We start from the raw sequence: 26,034 nt of genomic DNA, 5'->3' as shown, positions 1-26,034 counted from the left end.
ATTCAAGTAATCACAGTTCATTAAGCAGACTGATCCTGGTAAAATTTATCCAAGTTTCTCTGTGCCTAAGACTCTCCGTTGTGCTTGTGCAATTTCCCAGAAACTCGGAAGCTTATAAAAGTATGCATTGGAAAATGAACTTGTATTTTCTGCCACTATTATTATTTATTCATGCTTCCTGGTTTTGTCCTTTCTTCTCTTTAAAATACTGTCACGGTAACAACAATTGCTCAAAAAAAATCCAACCATTTCATTAAAAAAAAAAAACCCTAAATTTAACTCTAGGCATTATAGCTGGTTGATATACTGATTCTGCTTGGACTTTCCTGACAAGGTGGAGAAAACAAATTTATTGATTATTCAGAGTAATAGAAATATTCCTGAATATTTTCAGAGTAATTATTAACAGAAATTTACCTCAAAACTGATTGGAGATGAAAAAAAAATATTTCTACAATAAAACAGCAAACTTTTCATATTAATTTTTACCATGTGATTTTGCCATGACACATACAATATATAAAATACCTAAAAAAAAAAAAAAAAAAAAAAAAAAAAAAGAAAAAGAAAGAAAACTTTTCAATTTAAAATGTGGAAGCAAGGTGGTTTGTTTCTCTTCCAAATCAAAGTCTGGCATTTTGATTTCGAAGGTACTGCTTTTTTTTTTTTTTTTTTTTGTGTGATAAAAAAAGTTGCTGTTTTCAATCAACTCTAAATGTCATCTCATCTGAGAGGCTGACAAGCCAGGACTTCCCCATAAAGGACTCAGTGTTGCTAAAGAGAGAATAAATAAATGAAAGCTATTTTTCTCAACTTAATTCTTTACACCTTGAAAGATTTCTGAGTTATTTTATTTGTTGTGCCTCCATAAAGGGTTAAGAGGTATTTCTAACAGTGGTTGATACAAAGAGAAGCCAGCAATAATTTGACATGAAACCTCAAACTACACTTAAATTGTTTGATTCTGTAATAGCAAACAAGAATTTTATTAACATCTTATCCCTTGCTGGCCCCAAGATAGCCTCTTATCAACACAATACAACACAACAATGTCACAAAAGAGATTAGGACAGAAAGGGATATAAAAAAAAACCGGTATCATTTGAAACGGCATGGGACTGAATGTTACAGTTTCTTTGTAGAGAATCCAATCCGTATTTATTATTTTTTTTATACTTTAAAAAAGTCACAAATCTCTAGCCGAAATTGTCTTTTTTTTTCCCTTTTAAATCCTTTCACATCACTTGCAGTACAATTCCTCACTAGGCTGCCTTGGAGTAGCATGTCATAATAAAGTAAAAATTGGAAAAATAATTGGTGTAATGGCCATAACCTTGAAAACATTATTCCTAAAGATATAAAAAGTGAAAAATTACTGAAAATAAGGAAGTCTAAGTTACTGCTGGGCTGTGGTTACAATAATTTTTCTATCCCAACCAGTTATTTGTGAGATTACTCAAGCATTTTCAGTGATAGCATACATTGCAAAGATGCCATAAAGAACAGTAAGTTCATCTGAAAAAGATTCCACAAAGATATCAGCCAAAATACACATATACATATAAATGTGTTAGTTAGGTTACAGCACAGTATTATAAACTGGCAATGACTCCTACACTTAGTTTGCCTAATATAGTTCATGATTAAAAGCCCTCCAACAGCTTTATCAGAATACTAAAATACAGTCACTGCTTGAAGTTAGACTGTGAAACTTGGCACAGGAGCAGGTTTTTGACCAAGGTTTCTTTTGCCTAACCTCAGGAGGTATCTTCAGATTTGTCAGAGTTATAAAATAATGGAAAATATTTCCATCACTGTCACTTAGAGGTCATCTCTGTTGTTACCCTTCATGGAGCACCCAAGCTTCTCTCTTCCACTCCATATGGGTGACTCATAAAATAAATGTTTGTTTTTACCCTTTTAAAGAAAAATAATGCTTTTCATGTGGACTTGGCTGGGAACCAACAGTATGCAACAGAAATCCCTCCTCTATTTATTGGTCTAGATTTTTTTCTGGTCTTAGTGCTTACTGTTGACTGATGCCTTCCACCTCACTGCTAATGGGGGCTGGGAAGAGAACAAATGTCCAGCAGGACAGGTTTAAGTCTCAAAGACCCTACAGACAACACATTTTCTCACCATGAAACTTTGATCCATTCTATAGAGATTTTTCTTTTTTATTGCTTTTTTATTCATATTTTTCAATTCATCTAATTAGCATGGCTGGAGATTAGTATTTTAATCCTGCTAAAAAGATACAAATTTTCAGTTTCACAGGAGAACATGAATCCAGAATAGTCTGACTCCTGGGGCCTCAGGTGATGCTTAATAGCATTCTTTTCACATCCCTTTTGTAAACTGTGTCACTGATACCACATACTAAATCTGCACATGAACTTAAACAGCTGTGTGTAACATCTGTAGGGAAAGAACATGAAGTTATGAGCCATGTATGCCAGTGCTCCAGTACCACACGGACACTCAGGTCAGCTTTGAGTTGTCCTGGCAGGAGAGCTGGACCCTGCTTGGATCAATGGTGTCATCCCTGAATCTAGCTGGCTTCACAGAAGTACAAGTTTGTCCACACTACCTTTCAAACTCACTTCATTTTGATTTTTCTAAAAGCAGCTTTTGGCCCTGCAAACCACAACAATCTGTCATGTCACTTACCAGCAGCAGCACATAAATTGAACTGGAGTGCTAAATATTCCCATTGAGAAAATGGACAAAGATGTGAATGTAAAAAAAAACCAAAAATAACTAATTAATTGCAACACTTTCTTTCTGCCCCAACTATTCAAATACTGTTTGAAATGCACACTGCTCTTTGGCAGAACCCAGCTCTACTCCTTACACAAGCAAAACACAGGAATCTTCAAGCCATTTACTTGTCTGCCCCAGTGAGCATCTTGTAGACCTTTTGTGTAAGCACTGTCTTTTAAGTCAATAAAACAAGATTATTTTTTTAAGTTGGAACATACCAAGAAAGTTTGGAAATCCCACAAGTTTTGTGGGATTTACATGTACTTAATGTCGAAGTTTGCATTATTCCTAATTTTTCTTAAAGAATTATTTTAAGCTGATGGTTTGAATACTAAATCTCCAGTGTAAGCACATTTTTAAAGCTGAATGCTAATCCCTCAAGTGGGGTAAGATATTTTAACCACAATAGGGTAAATGGTGATGCCAGAAAAACTAAATGGGATTTGAGATACATCATATGTATGAACAGTTAAAGTTAAAAAACTTTTTGATCCTTACTATTAAATATATTTGACATATGTTTTTGCCTTAATAGTGCAGTTATAGGTACTGCAGATGTTGGCCTAAAAACCAGAAGTGAGTCTGTGAATGACAAGATAAATGACAGAAGTGTATTTGTGACTGACAAGATAAATGACCATTTACGTCTGATCAGCAGCACTAAAACAGTTTAAGTTCACTTGTAAGTTTTTCACAAATGTCAACAAAATGTCTTACCTTCAAAATTTGGTTCTACAGAGCATCACTAATACAATTGTGGGTATGTTAACACTGGGAGAGAAATGCTGAGGTGAGTCTGAGGCTTAATTTTAAGGAACACTCATGTAACATCAAGAAATCTTGACAGGATCTTTTGAAACATGATGTTTTCTCAAAGTGTAATACAGCTTCAGTCTGGTTTCACTTTAGATTTTACATTAACTTTAATCAGAAGTGAAAGCTAAGACATAAAACAGGGGGTAAAAAAGTGGTCAGGAACCTGAAATAGCAGAAGTTTGCAAGGCTCTTCTTAATACTGAGAGACAATAGCTTACATTATGCAAAATTACATTGCTTAAGTCTAAGCTAGCTTTTCATTTTTAGGACCATAAAAAATCCCAGTGTGAAACCACAAACTTCTGTCTTTTTTTTTTCTCTGTTTTTTGTTGTTGTTGTTGTTGATGTTTTGGTTTGTTTGGTTTTGGTTTTGTTTTCCTTTCTTGTAACTTAAAAAATATACAAGTGATTTAAAACATATTCTCTAAAAACAAGTTTCTCCTGTGCTGAGACCTTGTGTGCCAAGTTTCAGCACAGTGCAAATTTTTATAGGCTGAGATATTAACCTCTCAAAATAGGAGCATGTAATGGAAACACTGTTAATCCCTTGACTATTGGGGCGTAATGAGGCATTAACCTACTAGCTCTTGAAAGTGAAAGGGTCCAGTTTCTGACCTCAGTTATAGTGGTCCACACTGAGGGGAACTTCTTCATTTTCAAGTATTTATATGGAGGGGAACTTCTTCATTTTCAAGTATTTATATGCTTTAAAAAAATTGTTTTCTTTTCCAAAACCACTGTTCCTGGGAGCGATCATGTCCTTTACAAATATGAAAACAGATTTATGAGCTATAGCATGTCCCTGAAGGTAATTAAAAAGCTGTAGATAATTGGGATCGTGTAGTGCTGTTTTACAGAATCATACACACTGCAAGATTATGTACTAGCTGTGTTTATAAGTGGTAACTGTCTCATTAGTTTTGAGATATTTAATATTATAGAGAAATTCCTACAACCATGGGGGGAAAAAATGAGTTTTGTTTAATCTCTAGCATTTTTCCATTACATTGCTTTTTTGAATTAACTCCATCACTAGTGAAAATATTTGCCAGCCCAATTCCCTATTCAAATATGAGGTCCTTCCTTTTAAACCATTTTTAGTCTAGACTGATCTCAGCAGCACAAGAATATTTGAATGTAAGAGGTCTTAAAGGTAAATAACTTGTGGAGACGTTTCCATGTGAAATATTATGTGATTTAGAACTTATTATGTGATTATCAACTCAGTGACACTAGACTGATGGGATCACAGTAAAATGTCTAATGTAAGAATAAAGGATAATTAATTTAATAAATGGTAATGTATTTAGCACATACAGACAATTACTGACACACTCTAGGGCAAAAGTTGAAATATTTGATAGGTATGTCATACATATGTCACACATCTTTTCTAGAACACAAAGGTTGCCTCTGTGCTGCAATCAGAAGGTGTGACTCCAAGACAGACAGACATACCTGCTGCCACCCCAGCTCCCTCAGGTAACAGAGAAGCAGAGACGTGACAGCAGAGGCTTCAACCTCGTGAGAACCTGGTGTCTCCATCAGTAGTGAACAGTCCACAGTGAAAGTCATCCTACCACATATTGCATCTAAGTGTAGGCACCTAAGTGGTGAAGCTGACTGGGAGGTGGAATCTTCAGGAAGTTGAGGACCAGATTCACTTGGCCATTCATGTTCAGAGGAAAACTAGGGAAAGCAAGGGTTCTCGAAATTTTTACCTTGAGATGCTAATGATTAGAATCAGAATGTAATCCTACTAAAGATTATTTTAGATTATGTTCACTAATATTTGTGACAGGATCACATCTGCTTGTGCAGTGAATCCAAGCATGAAGAAAGATACACAAAATACCACTGGTTCCAGCCTCTTGCTGGACACCATGCAGCTCCCAGACAAAACCACAAGGGAAAATATCTTTAAAGATTCTGGCTTTTTTTGAAACATTCAGCCTCTTATAGCTATACAAAAGTATAGAGTGACTTAGTATGTAGTATTTGCACAGATTATACAATACTCCAGTGTACATGCATCTCGTACAGGATGTGTTATTATTTATGACATTTACCGTGTGTATGTAATACACATTTCAAACAAAAACTGTTTCAGAGAGAGAAAATGAATCAGACAATTCTGATTAAACAGCATTCACTAAAATAAAACTCTGGCAAGTTACAGTGCTAACCCAAACATCTCTTCAGTCAGATGACACTGTAAGTCTTTATGAGGCTTTGAATATTGGATCTTCCATTATTTTTACTAAGAATAACAGCAGATAATCTCTGCAATGATTTCCACTTCTAGGTTTGTTTATACATACATGCAGCTTCAGTAACAACCTAAGCCCAAACGTTTAAGCAAGTGAATAACATTTGTCTGTTAATGTAAAGATTATCTCTCATCCCAAAAACTTTTGAACATTTATATCCTTTACCATGTTGCTCTCAAGAGAACCACTGACAACCTCAGTGTGAGTTAGGCACTAAGTTCACTCTTAGAGAGATATCAGTTTTGCTGAGATTTTGCTGTAATTTTATTAGATGTAGCTGCAAATTAACTACAGGCATGGGGCTAGGTGAGACTTGAATTATATTTTTGTATAGACCTACCCAAATTCAGTTTTGTACCCTCAAATCCTGTTATGTCAAACTTTCATGGCCAAAATGGACCATACCACACTGAGAGATTTTGTCATCTAATGCTCCCAGCATGTCTATAATCCAGCACTCCCATTTTTCTTTCCATGGAAAAAAGGCTGTGGGATATAATATGGTCCATGCCAGGATTTGTCCCTGTGATGGAGACATGCTATGATGGCAGAGTGGGAAAGTTCTCAGTGTGTACACGTTTTAAATGCATGTAAGCCTCAGACCCTGTGGACAGTCGTAAAGATGGGTCACATCATGACAAATCTCAGGGGGAAAAGCATGTTTTCCAGTATTTTTATGGAGCATCTGGCACATTTGGGGCACTACTGTAAAATAAATAATAACCTTCATAAACTGAGGTTGACACCCTGCTCCAAGCTCAAACTATTAAGTATTGTGCTTTGCTTTTGCCTCAGAGGCAGAAATAAAGAGTGACATATCCCACATGGCTGAAATTCCTTGGCCTTTCTCTCAGTCACATCAACATTATTAAAAACATGTAAACTTGGGATTTTTTTGCTGTTATTGTTTTGGCCTTTGTATTGTTATTTTGTTTGTTTCCTTATTCTACTCCAACCCATTGTTTTCACTTGTTATCCATGCCATGAACAATAACTGATGAAGCAGGAAAAACCCTGTACAATTGTTTGGTGATCAGCAGTAATCCCATCAGGCTGCCAGTATTGCAGCCCAGTGTACCAGTTCATCTTGCAAGGTTACCAAAAAGAGTCTGCAATAGCTCAGATCTGCCTCACCCAGTTAGAAAGACTGGAGAACCTCAGTTCAAAACAGAACTATGGATGACAGTCATCTGTTCTGCAGGTCCCCTCTGGAGGGGGACTTAGCACCAAGCTGTAGACAGCACATGGCTCCCCAGAAGACTGTTCTCTGCCAGGTCCCAGGTAGATGCAGAGTACACATATTTTGAAAGCACACACTTTTACAGCTCTCTACAGGAAAGGTCAAAAAATCTAATTTACTCTGGAAATTAACATTTCAAGGAAAAAAATATTATTGTTCTTATTAATATTGTTGCAAGGTTCAACTTTAAGCAGCAATAAATGATACCAGCTCCAGGTACTAACTACCTAAAGCATATCCCCAGAAGCATAGAAGAGTCTAAAACTGGGACTTGGGCAGCCAACATTCTCCATGTAATTATTTTACACCACTTTACTCCAGGGTAGAGTGTATCAGTCCTTTCCAAGAACACCATCACATAAATACATTTTTCCACAAGCAGACAAGTAAAAACTGCAACCCATTTAATATAAACATAAATGTATTTACTGTAGAGTTGCTTGCAATCCCTTTATTTTTCTCTAAATATTTCATAGCACTAATGATGTTACTAATAAAATTCTCATGCTGAAAACATGATGTAATAAACTTAAAAGAAGGAGAAAAGGATTTAGAAAATTTTTACTCATCCAGAGTGAACAATGCACTTTTTTTCAGAAGAGTTTAGAAGAAAAGTATGAGGCACATAATACATCTCAACCTTTTAATTTAAAGATCATAACAAAGAAACAACTCTGCAACTTAAACAAAACATTCCATTTCTCTTGTTCTCTTAAATAACAAGCAATGATGTAAGAACCTGCTGAAAAAGATACATTCATTAGATTAGATTAGATAAGCATGAACTGCAACAGAGATCAAACTTGAAACTAGCACAAATATCAGCTATGGATAGCTATTTTTATCATCTTTGATTTATACTAAGCAACAAGATTCAATTATGAGAAGTGGAAATATCAATTAAGTGGGAGAAAATTTTTATTAATGGAGCAATAATGTTTTTCTTGCTGCTTGAGTTGTGCGTTTGTTTTTAGGCAGAGTAAAGCATCTTTTGAAATTCACTGAGAAACTAGGATCTCTAAATGATTTTCCTCTGACAGTGAACTTACACACTCCCAAGCCCACAGTGTTGTTTCTACAAAGAGTACATCAGTGCTCACTGGAAACCTCACTCCACCATGCTGTCTCAGCAGGTACCCAAAAACCCCAGATGTGGTGCCAGGGCTCAGCCCTCACAGAGGGTTTGCAGCTCAACCCTGGTTAGGGGCTGAGCTCACCCCCAGGAAGCTCAGCCGGGTCTGTTGCACTCATACACAGGAACACCGAACTGGAAACCCCAGGAAGAGGAGCCATAAATACCTTCTAACTATAGTAAATGTGGCACTGCAAGGCTTGATTGGTTTTGCTCCTTTTTTTCAGTTTTACATTTTCGACAGCTTACACTTCCACTCTCAAAACACAGTTTATCCTAATAAAGGCTTTTATTACTATTATTCACCTGTCATTACATGGCATTAGACAATTAAGTAGCATAGCCAAACTTTCAGAGTGAGGAACATTCCCATTTGCTTTCAATTGGGAATGGGAAGATAACACAAACAAAACATTTCATTAAAACATAGAGTTGCAGCTTTATTTATTTAAAAAAAAAAAAATTAAACATTGCCAAGACTGCCACCTACGCTTAAAAAACTTTCCTATGAAAACTCACTGGCATGAGCAAAAAGAAAAAATAAAATCTATGGGCATGAAACAGTCTTCAGTCACAGTTTGATTGCCAGGCGATTGACAAAATAATTTGTACCCGTCGATTTTCATGAAGGAAATTTTTACAATGGATTTGCCAAGCAGATTTTTAATTTTAATCAGTAATGAAAAAATGACAACATGGATCACAACAAGACATCAGCCGTTAAATGGGCTTTCGCGATTGCTGTCAGGACGACTCCATTAGGCAGCCATACCTTTGTGGGCATCAATCACGCTCTTCAAACTCTTGTACATCTTTGAGATTTAATTAGACATTTAAGTTCTTTACTAGCAATTTGCAAAACTGTCACTTACTAAAAGTGCAAGACACCAAAAAAAATCTAAGTCAGAGAGTTATTTCTTCTGAGCCCTAAGAGATTGTTTGTCTGATTCCTGGGAACAGTTTTAAAGCCACCACTACCTTTCACTGAGTCTGACCAATGCCTTTGAAGGCTAATTGCTCCCACAGACTGAAACTGAGCACAGAAGTGCCTCAGGCACAGCTGCAAGCTGCCATAAACCACTGTGCTGGGGCAAAAGAAACACTAGGGAGGGAGGGTGGGTGGGTTCGTTCCTGTAGGCTTTCCCTTGATGCACTTGCAGTCAGGTGTGGCAACTGCAGAAAACACTTTCTCAGCTTTCAAGGGGAACTGCTGTGTCTCGGTTGGGAAGAGCTAATGGATATCTGAAACCACTTCTGTCTAAACCTTCTAAAAAATCAGGTTCCTACTGTTATTAGCGATGGAGTTATGCATGGGGCATGTAGTCCCTGAGCCTGCAGGTCAGTGGCTGCAGTGCTCATGAAGGAAGAACCGATCTGTCACAGCTTGTTCTCTTCCAGATCCCTGAACCTCTGTGGGGGTACTACATTACTGGGACTGGCTTTTCTGTTTGTTCAGAGACATCAGGACATTCCTGGAACAAACAGGGAACTTTTTTTAGTGCCTTTTCAGGTTGCTTGGATGAGATCTTTGACACTATTTCACCAAACAGGTCTTCAGAGGTTTTGTGATGGAGAAGGAAAAGCACTAGCTGAGAAAGTTTCAGATTTTAGTAAATAACTTGTTCTTCTCCTTCAGATTTCCAAAAGTAAAAGCTGTAGTCTACTTTAAGTGAACTTTGGCATACTACATAGCTATAGAGTGATAAATATAAAAGGTGGATTGTGAAAATGCTGTTACTCACCAGTGAAAAATTTGCCCTGGGCGAAGATGTACAGTAGAGAGTTATTTTCGGGCTAAAATTTTTTTTAAATCGGAATTTTTTTTCTCTTTGGCAGTGAAGCAAGGGAACAGGGATGCTCAGTTTTCCTACAGACCTGAAGCACAACAACTGAGTGCATCAAACTTCAGCCATTAGCATATTAGAGATATTTATTAGTCACCAGTCTGAACTGATATAGGAACATTTTTGTATTTTGCAATTATGCCCTCACAAAGATTACCTGTTCTCACCTGCATAAACTCCTCACTGCTTTACCAAGGAAGACAAATGACTGTCTTATTATTCAGACAAAATTGGCTACTTGCATTCCCAAGCAACCACAATCATTGTCATGGCAATTTTCATTACTCTCCTGGGTAAATATAGTACCCATTCACATCAGAAAGAGGGTGAGCTGTAGCAGGGTGACAAGACAGAATCAGTCACATATTTAGGAACATCAGGCCCATGGCTGGGGGAGCAGCCACTGAACAGAGTGGGGTAGCCAGGGCAAGAGATGCAGATGGTTGAACTTCAACCCTTCAAGGCCTGATCATGGTGAGACAGTGGAGACCAGTGGTGAATGCAGACTTGTGTAGAGGCTCTCTCTAACCCCTGTGCTTCATGAAGAACTCCTGTCTGTGCAGTGTCCCTGGCATGGGGGACATTAGCAGCAGCAGTGTCAGGGTTACAGGCATCAGGAAAATCAAAGGAGACATTTTGGCTCCAGGGAAGGAAGTCAGGGAGTTCCTCACAGTGCTATGGGGTACTAGCCACCCACACCAGTTGTCCTGGCCAGAGGAGCTGCAAGCACACAGAAGGGGCAGAGGAGGAAAAGAAGTCAGCTCTCCCCCAGAAAGCAAACTGAAAAGAAGACATGAGGCAATCCTGCTTTGCACTGCCTTACCACACAGCTGCCACCAGCAGGTGACCAGCCCACAGATTCATCTGGCAAATCAGGGAAGACCAAGAGGACGTTACCCACAGCAACTTTACAGTTTTGTGATCCCCACCAGTTCTGTAAGGTGCTATTACCAGATTCCTTTAATTATTCATTGATACCTCCAGTGGTTCACATGCATCACAGCCCTGCACTGGCAGCAGCACATGGTGGTACACAGAGTATGGTCAGCCAGAGCTACTGCAGAAATAAACAACAACACAGCAGCAAAAGCACACTACAGCACTCTTCATCTTCCCTGAGCTTCCAAACTTCATAGCTAATTAACCTCTACATCACAGCTATGAGTAAGGTGTCTGGTGATGGTATCACTATAAATAACTTTTCAAATGAGAATAGTAACGCTAACAAGAAGCACAATGCCAGAGACCAGAGCTCAAGTGCTACACCCCAAAGTTTGACTCCATCTCACTGCTGTTTTTATAAACTACTTTAAAAGGTTCAGCCTTTGTAAACATATATGTGCAGGCATATGTGCAAAGTCTCTTTCTCCCTCTTTTCATATAACATGCAGACACGCATAGATATTGAAAAATGTAGCATTCTTCATATGAAACTTCTACTCACTTCAAAACACAGGGTCCTGTTACAAAGGCCTTTTCTGTGATGGAAAGGCAGTGGCTGCAGGACTGAGAAGAGCAGGACTGGACAGGAGCACGGCCCCACAGCCAGCATGAGCAATAGTCACCCAACAGAATCCCACAACTCTAGATTAAAGATACTTTTACACTCAGTTAAGGCTCTCTGATTACTACCAGCTAATTTCTAATGAGGCTGGGCTGTAATTTGCAGGTTTGCTTCAAGTCCAACTTCCTCCATCCTCAAAGCCAAGTGTTACATCAAATAAGCCTCAAAATTCCCACTTAATTTTGACTTCCACTTAACTCCTTGACTATCTGCCACTGCTCCCTCCCATTCCCACAGCTATTATTTATACAAACACACAGGCATATTCATGCTCCAGTGCCATTTGTATCATAAGAATCGTTTGCTGAAAAGGGCCTTCTTTTGATGTAGAATGGCTGCAGCAAAATTCATCCTTTCCCACAGGCTCTCTTGAAGTTTCCATTCCTGTGAACCAAAAACCAAAACGGAAAAAATTCTAAATGTGAAAGGGAAGATTTAAGAACTTTGGAACTTGCAAAAAAAACCCATTTGTCTTCAGGAAAACCCAAATCATTAGGTTTCCTGAAGCCTCCAGAAGTGCTATTGGCAAAATATAGGTCCAGATATTAACCAGCAGATGTTAACCAGCAGGGCTTGGCTGCTTACCTCAGCCTCATCTGACCCATTATGATTTCTATGCATTTTGCTTTTTATGTGAGTACCATTCATATCCAGAAGCACTCAGCATGTTTTCTTTTCTGTGTACTATTTCTCTGCTTATCTGACTCACTACCAAAACAAATAAACTTAAATAAACCTACACACATGTCTATTGTATCGTATCCACAATGGATTTTGTTATTACATATGCAGAAGCGGAACTTCTAGAAAATAAAACACGAAACAGTTTGAGTCTCTAAGGCCAATTACAACTACTCTGATTTAAAAGGATTATAGAGAAGCAGGCTCTGTGCAATAATTTCCAGTCTAATTACAATTTACAAAGAATCTTCATTGTTGTCAAAAATATTTAATGTGCCTTGGCATTTAGCAAATAATCTAATTCGATTTTTTTTTTTTTTTTGGTCACACAACATGATCGCGCACAATTCTCCAAGCTGTTTACAGTGAGAAAAATTATCCTTGCAGCTAGATAGTTAGATCCTTCTGAACTGGTAATCAAACATGATTGTGATTGCACTGAATATTTAGTGCTGTCACAAGTGCATACTTACTAATCGCACAGCAATGAGAATGGCTGCAAAACCCTAAGCTTTATAAAAAAATTCACCATAAGAGCAAGAAAAAGAGTGAGAAAGAGAGAGAATGACCAGTCTTTAGTGGGATTATTTGCTGTCTAATAGAGGTCAGAACCTCAATACATTTTAACAATATAACAGGCATACACCTAAATGGATATGTCAGTTTTTACAGTATTAAATTATTTAGCAGTAATTACCCCAGCATGTGGATACTATAAATGTAGGTCTTATAAGTATGAGAAAATAGTCTGCTTTGTTCATTCAAATTGATGGTTTGGTGGTCAGATATAAAAGTACTGACAGTTGCCAGCGTTCTACATTGTATGCAAGACAGAGGTGGACAGAGACCTTGCTTGTTGGAGGAAATTTTAAAATAAAGATCAGGAGTAATTATAAAGGTATGTAAAAATATAATAAGTGGAGAGATCTTTGTTTTCTCAGAACATAAAAGTATGACTTGAGCACTGCAATGGAGTTGGAGCAACGTTCCTCAGTGCAAGCAGAGGTTCCAGAAGAGCCCACACTGAGTCTAACAGTCTGTCTTATATTGGCTTTTCTGCTGAGATTTACAATAGAGCTGAGAGTTATAAAGATGAGTTTTAGAGGTGATAGTTCTGACTGGCTTGTAGGGAAAAAAAAACTTTTATGTGCTTCTCAATACTTAGTCAAAGACCAACAGAAGAAAAGCTGGTGCCAGAAACTGAGCCATCCACATTTCAGTGTAAGTATGATAAAAATCGTATTTGCAACAAGGTCCTCTCTGAAGTCCACAGCAGCTTCCTTCAGTATCTTGATGCTGACATTTTAATGAATTAAATATAAATCTGAAACATGTAGTTATTAAAGAAGCATCTGCCTTGCTTACTTTGACATTAGAGTCTCACCTTGTTTGTGGTAATGAGATAAGCATTTTTTGAGTTGTTTCCCTTCAAAAGACAGTGAAATAATGTGAATTCAGCTGATCCAGCAATATCCTGGATATTTAAGTAACAGTGATGTTATTTGAACATTTATCATTACATAATAGATCTAGCAGCATTTAGGAAGAATTTCCAAATTCACATTGGTCAGGAATCATTTCAGGTTGTCATCAGATTCAGGAAAACAGCATTACATCATTTTATACTCTGCATGATGTTCACTAACATGAAGGAGTCTCGATATACTCTGATAAATGTCAGGTGTGTGCGCTAGGATTTTGATCCTTTGAAAAACAGGAAAAAAGTAGCTATGTTCTTTATTTAAATGAATGGCAATTCTCTATAGGCAAATGGGTGAAATTAGATATTTCACAGCTTACTCATAAATAAAAAACTTCAGAAGTTTTGTCATATCAGAGAAAATGTTCTCTGACTCAGTATCATGATTTTACATCTATTACAAAACTTCTGCATACCAATTTTGTCGTAGATGCTAAATCATGCAGAAGAATCTTATAAACCACACAGAGATACTCAGCGGATGGAGATGGGGGTTCACGTGCATCCACTTTTATTTTTTTTAAGAAAGGATAAACATAAAATAGATATCAGGCATTTTGTTGTTATGACAATTTGGCATCTTCTGAGCAAATGTATTTGCTTACTATATATACATCTTCAAGCTGTCAAGTAATGGGGCAACCATTGCCCTCTGCTCATATTACAAGTTTGATTAAAATGGCAGAGGCCAGATGCCCAGCTCATTCACAGATTCTTTAATTAGAGGGTCTCCTGAACCTCCGAACCACTTGAATGAAAAAAAAAGAGCAATTAACACTTTTCCAGGGCTTCCTTCATCCATCTGTCACAGCACAGGTGAAAAAAAAAATTAGAAAAAGAGAATTTAAAAAAAAAAAAAAAAAAAGATGATAATGGATCCTTCCTCCAGAAAACACTGGACTCTGAGAGTACTCCTCCAGCCAGTCCATCAAAAACATCCCTCCCTCCTGCTGCAGAAGATGAAAAGCCTTTAGGTTTTCAAATATGCTAACTGCACATTACTTCATCTAGGGGAGAAAAAAAATCCTGTGGAAGCTGCAGAGACGGGCACAACATGTCTTTAATCACCCCCATTTCCATCAGGCAAGAAAGCTTCACAAAGCTCAGCTGGTTAGATGCAAGGGCTTGACATGTGAGGGCATCCACTTCCCACCCCTGTGCTGCCCCCCCAGCCATCCGTGGTATCAAATGAGATCTGTTATCAGCCTTAGTTAGATCATAATGAAATAATTGCAGGACTCAGCTGAGGGTGACTGCAGTGTAGTGAGGTGAATTAATTTTCCCACCACAGCAGGGCATGTCAGATCTGGCCACAAGCAGGTCAAGCCATTATTTTTTGTGGGTGTGTGAAAGTGATTGACTGGATTTCTGCACTTTGGGAGGGTTTGTGGAAGAAAAACAAAGGTGCACATGTGTCATAATTTATTATTTAAATGGCAGGCACAAATGAAAGTAAAACCATTCATAAATTAACACAGAAAGAACTTGAAGTTTAAAAAGAAAACTCATGCAACTTGTGCAATTTCAGGAATTTCATCAGGCCTCTGTAAAATATGCATTTCAATCCACTCCGGGGAAGATGCTAATTTTTTTTTTTTTTTTTTCCCGAGTTTTATAATACGTTTATGGTTAAAATGTTAGTAATATTCAATTTCTAATGATCAATTATCACAGCTCCCAGTCCCATAAATGGGACCCCTTCATTGAAGATAAAATATTCAGTATGGCTCAGAGAGGTATTTTGGATCCAAATACTTTGAAACATTGTACTGAAGGCCAAACAACACATTATGTGCTCAGTAAAGCTAACCAAATGTCTATCATTTTTCCCCAGCTATTTGGAAGTAGGAACAATTGTGATTTTCAAAATTTCCTGTGTTCTCCTAGACTATGAAAATTGCTGCTTTTGTCAATTTTGGTAAAAGCAAACAGCTTTTTATTTAAAAAAAAGCTATTCGTTTAATCAGAACTCACACAAACCTGAGAAAGGAAAGCTACCTTGCAATTCTCATTTTTCTCTCAAGAAACTAGCTGAAAGAAAAGAAAAAAATAATTCCTTCAAATGTTTTTCTCTGGACTTCTATGTCAATTTTTTACATTATGTTAGGTCAGTATTGACATTCACCAGAGAGAGGGGAAAATGTGGAGCCTTACTACAGTACTGTAGTATTTGATAAAAAACTTTCGGGGGTGTTGTCTAGTTTGTTGTTTTGTTGTGAGTTTTTTTAAAGTAGGTTCTACTGAGAGGAAAACCCACCTGAGTTATATGGTTGTGTTTACAATTTTTCCAAGAACGGTGCTATGAAGTCATCCTCAGAATCTGCTTTAAGTCACAGAAATCCCCTGGCAATTTCCATTGTGGCCATGAAGAGGAAACAATTTCTTGCCTCAAGAAATGAAAAAATGCTCAGATAAAAGTTTGCCAACTCTTGCAAACTATTAGAGATGACTGGCAAGACTAGAACTTGGAGACCAGTGGAATCTTATAAAGGAATAAAATTAGATATTTGAACATAATGATTTTAATGTAAAATTCTCAAGGCTGAAGTGACTACTCTGAAGCATTAGGAAGACACCTGCACTACAAACTTTTGGGTTTCCCCTCATTTTCTTATTGAACCTAGAACTAATGAGAAACTGGATGTGAGTTACCTCCCATATATATTTCCCATCAGCTGATGGAGAGAAAAGGCACATTACAGAGGTGACTTTTCTGATTTCACTCTGTTTCTTTTTACCCATAGCATTTAGAAAAAGAGATGAAGGAAGGGAGCACTAGCAATACTGCTCTTGTTCCAAATAAATGAGGTAGGAAAAAGAGCGTGCAAATATCTATATAAACCCCAAGCCATGTTTTCTTAATTACACAGGAGGCAGAAACACCTCTAAAATACTCCTAACAATTATTCACCTATCTTTCTTTTTAGCAACTTTTCAAGTCCAGTTACCTCAGAGGCTCCAGTGTAACCTCCTGGCAAACTGAGAACAATGTGATTATTTAGAATCAAGAGAATACAAACCTAATACAACAGCACCTCAGCTGAAAAAAAAACAAACCCAACACATCCCTCATGAGATACCAATACCAGTTTATACCAATATCTGGACTCTAGCAGGAGGTACCAGTGGCTCTTCCTCAAAGTAAAGAGAAAAAGTGGACAGTGAAGGATGATACTCTCAGACTTTCCAGGTCTGGGTTGTCTTGCTTCAGCGAAAGGTGTTGGCTCATTTTTACTCCCCATGCTTGCAAACTGCATCATTAGAAACAGTATATATTAATGTGTCATGAGAAATAGTATGTCAAACCACTTTTAGGCAGTATTATTTCTCTGCAGTGTCTTTATTTCCTGAATGTTTTATGTATCTTTATTTATAGTATGTATATATATATATATGTATGTATATGTTTGTAAGCATATATCTCTATATATTTCTCTCCTATCTCTCATCACTGACGAGCTTGTCCATACCTCCCGCTAACTCCTGGGCTGCCATTCCCAAATCCCTCACACATGGGAACCTCTGCTGCTAAGTATACTTTGGGGACAGAAGAAAATAACATACCCTGGTCACAAGAACTCTAGGAGCCCACGGAAGATTTTCTGGAGAGCTGTGATAGCAAAGGGAGAAAGCAAAAGCAAAGAAACAGCATTTTCTTGAGTGAGGAGGAATGAAACATACTCCAGCAGATGTCCACAAAGTATCTTCTGGGCTGGCATAACTCATAGCAACACAAAGCTGCTTGATATTGCCTGGAGAATTATTTTTTCTCCAGGCAGCTCAACACCGGGAAGCAGAAAGTGATCTTTTACCCATTCATTGTCCTTTCTTAAATATCTGTTCCAAACTACATTCCTCTGGTCTGTTTCCTGCTGCTTCCCATTGATGCTGCCCATGAGATGGAAACCTCCTCCTACCTCCGCAATCCATTGGCAAAGCACAATACAAAAAAGCAGTTCGCCAGGGTACACACCTGTGTTTTGTCACACTACCTTGTCTTCCTCCCTCCTACTGCCATCCTCTAATATCTTATACACAGAATTTCCTCAGCCTGCAACTGTAAGACCCTCTGGGCAGAGACCTTGTGCTTTTTCTAAAGTGCTTCTCCTTTCCTATAGAGTTCAGCCCTTCATTGCTCTCCCATTTCTCCAGCAACACAGAGCTTTACTTCCTCTCTGACATAAGATCCTACTTTAAAAATTATTTTATACCGTTGAGGATCTTGGAGCTACAGAAGCAGCAAGAGACCGTGTTCTATAAATGGCATGAACGCTGATTGGTGATATCGTGTTAATTGGCAATATCTGCCTTCAGTAGGCTCTACATATGTGTTCTATCACACTGACAAGTTACATACCCATGATAGTAGGTATTAACTATTTGCAGGATAAATATGTGCTCCTTTGAAAGAAGCATGTGAATTTAGTAGATTTGCTTAATTAGCCTTTACGGTCTGTCAAAAGTTGGAAAGTGAAGAGCTCATCCATCCAATGTGACATACTGTCAAAAGCAGACAAAGCAAGTATTGTTTCCCCTGCTGTACAGTTCCCTCAGAAACATCCCCTTGAGATAATCATCTTAGCAGTATCAGATTCTTGGCAGTCCTGACCTGATCTGGAGCTCACAAAAGGCAACAGAAGTCTTCCACAGACTTCACTGATTTTCAAGTGCATCCTTGTTGCTCCTTTGGTCTTAGCAGAATTCAGTTCTGCCAGGACCAGGCTAGGTAAAAAAAAAAAAAAACAACAGTGACACAGTACAGTGATCTTCTCAAGGTAGTGTTTTCACTTTTGCTCTTTTACACCAAACCAGAGGTGCATTTCTCTGAACAGAGAGGGAGCTTCTGTACACAGTTTCTGTATGCAGAATTCACTGTCCAGGACAACTGAGCTCTGCACCCAAGGCCCTTGGTCCAGCTCATGCCATCCCAACCCTGCTCTCAGCTGCTCCTCCTGTATTTTGGGTGGGTTTGTTGTTGATGGATGCTCAGCCACTGCAATCCAATATCCAGTCTCATGTTTGCCACCAAGGAAATCCCCCAGCCTATATGCTCATTTCTGACCTGCCATGTGTTATTTGAAATCCCTCCATTGTCTCTCCCCTCTATTTTCTTTGTATTTAAAGAGGTTCAGTTGCTGCTGCTTCTTCAGAGCCTGAAAAGGTGTGTTTGGCAAACCTACTGATTTTAATGAAATATATTATTGTCTTTGGATCAAAAGCTCACTTGATGGCAGCTATTAGCACCTTCCACCATAACAGTAATTTAAAGGTGACCACAGGCATTTTGTGTTTACTCATCAACAGCACCCCCCCTTTCTTCCACCCAGATTGGAGAGGTCTGCGGGCACATAGTTGACCAAGAATGAACCTCATGTGTGTCTTCACTGTCAACAAAGGTGTAGGAGGGGTAAAAGGGAATTTCGGTATTATAATCCACACTATTTCCTTGACAATTTAGGTGGAATAAAAAGCTTTAGTTTTCATCCTTTTGTAGGCACCACTGTAATCTCTTTCCTTATACAGCTGGCTTTACCTAACTGGCATCCAATACAAACTAGTGCATTCAGTTCACCACAGTGGTGTAGAAATATATCTAGCATCCGTTTTTTTTTGTTTTGTTTTGGTTTGGTTTTTTTTTTAGCCTTGTCTAAACCACTCTTATTAGGTAGAATTACTGGTTTTACTATGCTGGTCTCTTTCACTTGAGGAAAGTCATATTCATCCTTTCTCCTCTCCTTCCACATAATCTTCTGCTTTAACCTCATGGGTGAATATAAACCAGAGCTTTCTTCTAGCAGCCTAAGACTTAAATCAGGCTATTTCTGTGAGAAAAGGCAGGCTGGAAACATAGCCAATTTAATAAACAGCCAAATTTTACCTTACACAGGACTGAGCTGATAATCAGTTGATAATATTTGAGAGTAATATCTAATTTATAATACTGATATCATAGATTAGATTTTCCAAGCTGTCCAGCTGATGCACAGGAGAATGCCATGTCTCTGGCATATCATTTTTCAGAATGTGCTTCTGATAAGCTGTGCAGTATGTTAAAAGCCATTAAACATGCTAACATCTTCTTCTATCTTCCAGTATCTACCAAGCCAGGCACAGAGACACATGGCTGAACCTAACATCCTTTCAAGGTATTAATGTTGCATAAAAACACTATTTATTATAGGACTACAAAAGATGAAATAAGGAAAATGAGACATTTGCACTGTCTCCAAGAGCAATGGTTTCATTCTGTCTGTTTGCATGACCTATAAAGAAATCTCACGTAACTATTCTTGTCAATCATGTTCAAACAGCTCTGTCCTGCCCTTTCTGTGTCACTCGGCCTTCTCTCCTCTCCCTTTTGCTCACAATCCCTGCTGCCACCCTTGCAGCTATTAAAACAAAACATTCAACCACAAACTGTTAATTTCTGCAGCTATACCTACACTCTCTCTTTTCTATTTCATGGAACTACTGTATATGTAGTTAATTTTTTATAATGGTTTCCAATTAAATATCACTAATTCAGTCTTAACATCTCATTTTTTACTTAACTTAAAAGGCGATGAAGCAACTTATACACCAAATTAATTATGTCTATTATCACTTAAAGAAATCCACTTAATTCTGTCAAGCCTGGAAAATGATATAAAAATGTTGGTTTGATAATATTAACATCAACATCTTAAACTGTATTTAAACTGGGGAGAAAGAAAATAGAAATAATTAATTGCTCATCACAAATATGCCCAATATGGAATGCCATGTGGTTCTGCTTTTCTATTAAATCAGTTTGCTTTCTCTGCACTATTCTTTGTGAGGTACACAAGTAGTTAAAGAAGCATATTGAAAAATGAACAATCAGACTAACGAGGAAAGTGATTAAAAGTTATTAAAACCAGAGCCAAAATACTAGGGAAGCAGTAGAAGTTCTGAATTGTCCCATGTGAGCAATCCCAGAAAGCCTTCACCTTTTCCTTCTATTCTGTTTGCATTCCTCCCTCACCCAATACGAGAACATTTTAAGGTGACAAATAAAACAAACTAAAAAAGGAGAGGGACAATTGCAGTTATTTAAGTCCTAAAACCCACTAAGTCAGGGACAGAATACAGGCTGTCTCAGACCTCCAATGTCACTTACACTATGACGAGTTTAATAGAGCTCTGCACAGGAAGCAGGTATGTATGAGCTGACCCCAGTCTCTTCACAAAGCACCAGGGCCAAGCTCAGAGGTGAAGCAGCTGCCAGCAGCCAGCACCTTTGCTCTCTCCACTCCAGCCAGAGCCTGGCAGCCAAAGGGTGCAGTGGGCGCTAGGATGGACAGGGTGTCACAGAGATCTAAACAGACAGAGCAGAAATGAATTTCACCACCAGAGATTAGCCAGCAAATTTAACTCTACCTCCCTGACAGAAAAATGCAGCAATGGAAAGGGCCGAACTCTTCAGTAGGCTCTTGTCCACAGTGCCTCTCCAATGCTGGATCCCTCAGGCCCACTGAACCCAGCAATGGGGAACATCTGATTTTCTAGCTGGCCAAAAGCCAGGAGGTGATGATAACCAGAGAGCTGCTAGTGCAGCTCCTAGACAAGAGATGAAACTGCGCTGAAAGCCACTTTCTGAAAAAGCCTCCCAGAAAACAGAGAGCCAGACCCACCACAAGTTCATTACTCTGTTTACCAGAAGGAGCAATGCTGACTTACACAAGGTAATGGTCCAAAGTTCCACATTTGTTCTCAGAGCAGACTCATTTGAGTGTTTAGACTGCCCCCTCAAATAAGCTCTTCACAATACATGTTTGCAGAGTGAGGCACTATTTACCTATTTTCTGACCCCAGAAAATCCCCCTCTCCATTTGCCAGTCCACATTTGCACACATGGACTGCCAGCCAGGCACATAAGACCAGAGCTACCTTCCAGGATGATTTTTATGAGGGATTTTAAAGAATATTTTTGTTTTTCTGAAATTTTACAGTTTTGAAAGAATCAAAAATCCACATCAGAATGAAAAGTGGATGTTCCAGAGCTGGGTATGGAAAGGAAAATATAAGCTACTGTAAACGACTGAAATAGTTTGGATAGAAGTGCTGAGTGCAGGGAGGCCCAAACACAGACACCTCCAGGTCAATGATGGCTTCTGCTGCCACAGAGGTATGTCTGGCACTGGGAGCTGCCAGGGCTCCGTGGGTCTGCAGAAGGGTCACACCAGTGGCAGGGGTGAAGTCTGAGACCGCTCCAGCCCAGAGAGCTGATGGGGTGGACAGAACAGAGGGAGCAATGAGGAACCAGACTGTTTTTGATGGAAAGCTGCTTCGCTGTCCAGTTTTGAAATCATTTGGAAGATGTGTCAGCACAGGCCTGTTCTTTTGAAATGTCTCAGTGCCAGCAAACAAGTGTGATTTTAACAATAGAAATATTTCAGCACAAAAGCTCTGACTAGATTCACCGAGTTAGCACAGCCTGCTAAGGGTCCTTCTTGGCAGTCGATCTGTAGGATATGCGTCTGTTTTCACTAGAAAAATCAAAGCTCCGTTTATTAATTTGCACTGTCACAGCTCAGACCTTGCACCTTTAGAGGTCAACCTCCAGCCTTTAGCCAAGACAGCAACATGCAACAAGATCTCAGCTGGTCACTGGAATCCATGTATAAGCCTGATCCAAGGTTCAGAGAAGATGGCAGGAGGTTTTCCATCAGCCTCAGTAAACACAAAGACCTTAATGATGAGCGTGGATGTTCCCAGACAGTTTTCACACATTCATGACTGGTTTTCCACCCACTAAAAGGACTGATTTTATCTTGCATTGCTTGAATCTGATGTACTGATTGGAAAATCTCAATGTATGAAAGAGGAACATCTGCTGAACGGGGATACAGGATTCTGCCCTGACTCAACCCCTTCACTCCTCTTCAGTGGTGAAAAGGGGATATCATTCCTCCATTGCTTGCCAGTACTGAATTCCCAAAGCAGAAATATTTTCTACTGCCATAAAACCCCCAGAGGCATTTCTTAATCCTAACCTCACCTCCTTCCCTGTAAGGCAGAGAAAGAAAGAGACATGTCTGGGAGGGAGTGTGAGGATATAATCTCCATTTTGTCAGCAAAACCTCAGTGGCAAAGATCCCCAAAGCAGCTGTTTCAAATCAAAGCAACAAAGCAGCATCTAACTCATGTGGGGAAAGGATGGATGGGAAACTGGGGAGTCGGTCTTCCACCAAGTGGACCCTGGAGTAGAAAAGAAATTGTTCCTTCCCATCTTGCATCTTCCTGCCAGGCTTTCTCTTCAAGAAAGACAGCAAAACTAAGCAAAAATTACCTGTAACATAAAGCAATAGACAGAGATAATTTAATGACTACCTGGTGGACAAGAGATTTTGGGTCTTAGACCAGCAGTGAAAGCAAGCTGCAAAGTAAAAGCATTTCTGTTGGCAAATGCCCAAAAAGCAACTATTCCAGATTTGCACACAAAGTGTGCTTATATCTTTCATGCAAATTCCTATGCAAAAGAAGAACTGCAAAGCAAAAATTACCCCTCCCCACTTTCCCCCATCGCCTCTGCTGGAGAATGGAGCATGCTTGAGAGATCTTGTCTAGCCCCGCTGGGAGGCTTTGACGAGAACCCTTTTCTAGCACATGGTCCTAAGTGGTATCAAAAATAGTAATTCAGCCATCTCTAAGCAAACAAAAACAGTCTGCAAGAGACAAGAGGCTGCCAAATCTGAAGTGATGCATGTAACATTTTTTCCTTTCAGGACGAAGGGATGTTTTCTCTTTCATCTGTTTTCTGTTTGTTCATTTGGTTTCATTCATTTACAAGAGTCTCCTTTTAACCAAAGGGGAAAAAGTAGATGTTTATTTACATCCTCTCTGCATAATAAGGCCCTGGCCCCTACAAACATATGTGTAGCCCTGCTTAAGTCAATGGGATTACTCACTAGAGGAAAGTACCAAAGTCCTTGAAGGAACAGGGTATAAAATAGCTACCTGTTGACATAGAATTTCTACCTATTGAAGTAACCCAAATAATCAGATTTGGCAGTTGTCTCCCTTTTTCCTCATTTAATACAGCAAATTTTGTTCTGTTCTGTTGTTAAATCGACACTAAGTTATCACCAGAGTTAAAGAGGCAGCACCCAGTCTGATTTCCATGCTGCCTGACATGCAGCCCTTTGTAATAATCATCATAATAATACTAAATAAAAGATAAGGACCACTGTCAAGAAGTTACTCATCAAAAGCTGGAAATCACAGAGTGGATCTGTCAGTCGTCTGAGCTGGACAGGGTCACGAAAATGAAAAGGAAAGAATGCGCAATCTGCAGACGATGCTTACATGCTAATAAAAACCAGCCAGGCAAAAACATACATGCACAAGACTGAGCAATTTGTCACCCTGGGCTATCATGGCTGTTCCCCTGCCTATTGTAACAATGCCAGCATTCAAAATAGTCAGAAAGGAGCTTACAGGAGCTGAATGCCAGCACATGTGTTTTTCCAGCTGGAGCCGAGTCCTGGACCAGCTTCTGAATTCTAGTTTAAGTTTCTTACTCTCTCCCTCAAACAGGAAAAACACATAATGCAAAGACTGAAAGCACTAAAATAAAAATTTTGAAGAGACACTAATGCTGGAAAGAGTCCTAAAAACATCGCTGTGAAATTGGAAGTGTTAACCATGCCCCTGCTGCACACATACCTTCCTTTCCATAGAGCCTTGCCGAGGCTTGCCTTCCCGCGGCGCAGGAGCCTGGGGACCACCACCCTCCCTATCTTGCACCCACAGACCAGCACACCCCCTGCCCCACGGAGGTTCAAAGGGCTGGAAAGAGCTTTCTAAGTCTGCCCCAGCCTGACACTGAACACCGTAACTCTGAAAACTTTCAGATTATTGCTTCCTTTCACTTTTTCGGACTTTCAGTATTGATAAAGACTCCCTGTCAGCCCCTCACCTTCTTCAGCAGAAATGCTTCAGTGTTCACTTGTTAAAAAAAAAATACGTATAAATAAATAAATTAATACTTTGAAACCCTCTCCAAAGTTTACAGTCACCTACTCCAGGCATAATCATTTCAAACTCTGAAGCACTTCACATTTGGTTAAAACCACTTCAGTTTAGAAGTGATTAGAGGTTGAAGATTTGCAGTTTAAAATTTAAATTAAACTGTTTAGAATTATTGGAATACTTCATGCATTTAAAGAAAAGAATTTTATTTTTTATTTATTTATCTTTCTTCCCAGTAGTTCTAGATTTTTGAAGAGTCAGGGGTGACCAGAAGTCAAATTTAGGTTTTCAAATCCCACTAATTTACAGAAGAGAAAGGTGTGAAAAACATTGCATTTCCACAATGGCAAGGACAGGAAAAATATCTGTAGATATATATAGCGAGAAGCATGGCAATAGATAAAAATAGTGTGTGGTTTAATTATTGTGCTAAAATATTACTTCAGATCATTTGCAGCCAAAATCCTTTAACCATAAAAAGCCTATATCAGAGGCAAATAAGCACATTATACTCTTTATATAATTTCATTTTAGCTTTCTAAGATTTCATTTTTTTGTTAGAAAAATTAACAGGAAGCTAGCAACAAATCCTCTTCTCAAAACAAATACATCTCTTTTTCTTCCCCTCTCAAAAACACAGACAACATCCACAAATTTACCACTTCTACAAATTTACATGGCACGACATATTATCTATATTTATCCCGTAAACTGAACTGCTGTTTCATAGAAATTCATCCCGAATTCCTGCCTAGAAGGACGAGTGTTTGTGTTGAATTGCAGCTCCCAATTCAAAATAAGAATCTCACGGTAAACACACATAGGTAAATCAGAGCTGGACGGAGCCAACACACGGAGCGCAGCCTCGCGCTTCCAGCTCCAGAGGGCTGACAAAGCAAGCCGAAAAAATTAAAATATTTCCTAATATACATCACTACTAAAAACAGGCAATCCCCACTCTCGGAAGGGCTGGGAGGGAAGAGAGCAGAGCAGCTCCTCAGACGGTTCACAAACAAATCCCCGTTCCAGTTTTCCATCCCCCGAGGCCGGGCAGCTCCCAGCCGGCCCCGGGCTCCCCCCGCCCCGCTCCGCTCCCCGCGCAGCCTCCGGTCCCGCCGCTCCGTAGCGTTACCGGGGAGCCGCTGGCCCCTCGGCCCTCCTTTGGGTTTGGGCTTGTTTCGTTTCTTCCTTCAGGAAAGGAGGTGGGGAGGAGGACGGCCCTCATCTGTAATTCTTTACGTGCCCCTATAAA

The sequence above is a fragment of the Heliangelus exortis genome, chromosome 5, assembly GCF_036169615.1.
Source record: "Heliangelus exortis chromosome 5, bHelExo1.hap1, whole genome shotgun sequence".
Taxonomy (NCBI): Eukaryota; Metazoa; Chordata; class Aves; order Apodiformes; family Trochilidae; genus Heliangelus; species Heliangelus exortis.
This window is presented reverse-complemented; position numbering follows the sequence as displayed.